Genomic DNA, 1778 nt, shown 5'->3' on the forward strand with positions numbered 1-1778 from the left:
ACTGCGTTATGACGCGAATTTCACCATAGAATTTCACCGGCAGATCGCCGCGCGTTAATCGCATCCTTTCAACCGCGATCCGCGCGAGGCGAGCTGGCAGCGACGTCGCGAGGAGGTAATTGCAGCCCCTTGTGCAGCACTCGAAGGGGAAACTAGCACTATCCTCGTACCATTACTATTGCACAAGATTATGCACTGTCACCACGATAAAGCGCGATATTGATCGTATCTCTGCACGATTTTCAGAAACGCTTTATAAATCACGGCGGTAATCAACGTTATATCAGCGTGGATCTATGGAATTTAATCTAAACTATGGAATTTTACAAGCAATTAACTTTTATTATTATTATGTGATTTGATTGAATTTTTTATAACTACATAATTAATTTGCGAGAAAGATATGTGCGAAGTTACACGTTTAGCTAAACTTGGAGACGAAGGGCTCGGCTTAATTTGCGAGGAATTTCAGCTTACGCTAATAACTTGGGGATTACGTTAGTTCGAGGAGAGTGGCCTTAAGAAACTGGCAGGAAGACACGGGCTCGAACTTCCTCCTTGCTTTAATATTCGTGGATCTGTCATGAATTATAATTTGCAAAGATAATGCGGGATTAAATCTGACAATATCCGCGTCTTCCCGACGAAGCGTAATAACAGATCTTATTCATATCTCCTCTAATACATATCCATCATATAAATTCGTGAGATCGTTCGTGAGATTCTAAATATTTACTAGATTTTAAAAGCTAACCGTCAACGTTTTTCAGAAGGGGAAGAAGGGTCGAGGTCTAAGGAATAATAATTATACAGAGCCTGGAAAAGTCACGATGTCGGAAAAGCATGGCTGATATACGCAAGAATGTAATTCGCGAATGGAAAAAGCCGTGACGGAACGGCGAGGGAAATGAGCAAACGGATGTAAACATCGAGCGATGGACAGAGACGAATGGGGCGCGTTGCGCGCGAAATAAATTGAATTAACATATTAACGGACAACGAACACGAAAAAGCGCAGGGCGCCATTCAAGGTACCGTCTTTCTCTCGCTGTTGTACAAAATAAATCAAAACAATTATGAGATTAAAGGTATCGTATAAAATGTTCTCTCGACTCTTTGATAACCTCGGTTAACTGTTAACTGACCCTTCTCTAGAGAATCACATCTATTTTTTTACATATATTTTTTCAGGAAGGTCCCTGCAGGATTTGATATACAGCCACGGATTAAAAAAATCATGCAAGCGAAGAAATTCGTTTTTGAAAAAATTTCATATTGAAACGAAGGAAAAATGTCATTTGTCTGAATCATTTGTCAGACCCTTTTGAGTGAGTCAGCCCATGTAATTAGTGAATTTCGTTTCGTTTGACTCGGGGCTACTTACTTCACAAATATACTCCAAAGAATCCGAATGATATATTTAACGAAGTGTCGTATAGGTACGCGGAGTTACGCGGTCAATTGGAATCTAAATCGAGCGTAATAAGCTGTCGTTCCAGGCAATGCGAGCCGTGATCTCGTGAGAAGAAGGAAGCTCTTAATCGGCGTTCATTAATTTAATCTCAAATTAAAGACGAGAGAGTTTTATTTATATACTTTGCCCCTCTCTCTAACTCCAAGAATACATTCGAATAATTGATCGCGCAAAAAAGAAAATTTAATAATCGAATCGTTTGATAGATTCTTGGCGTAGTAAACAAAATGAAAAATGCAGAAATCTCGCGAATTATTTGTAGAGTTTATCGAAGGGATTTAATACATTTGGGAGAAATGGACGA

The 1778-nt window shown here is 39.5% G+C and overlaps 1 long non-coding RNA gene across 2 annotated transcripts; it reads left to right on the forward strand.

Annotated features, from left to right (window-relative positions):
* On the forward strand, positions 1-1778 carry LOC115234447. 2 transcript variants are annotated; one of them, XR_003883917.1, is made up of 3 exons: positions 1-115; positions 771-1088; positions 1192-1778. It is a non-coding gene; the product is annotated as an uncharacterized LOC115234447 (long non-coding RNA). The 2 variants fall into 2 exon arrangements; XR_003883918.1 differs by having other exon boundaries at positions 771-1031.

The sequence above is a fragment of the Formica exsecta genome, unplaced genomic scaffold, assembly GCF_003651465.1.
Source record: "Formica exsecta isolate Colony F162 unplaced genomic scaffold, ASM365146v1 scaffold2, whole genome shotgun sequence".
In the NCBI taxonomy this organism is placed as follows: Eukaryota; Metazoa; Arthropoda; class Insecta; order Hymenoptera; family Formicidae; genus Formica; species Formica exsecta.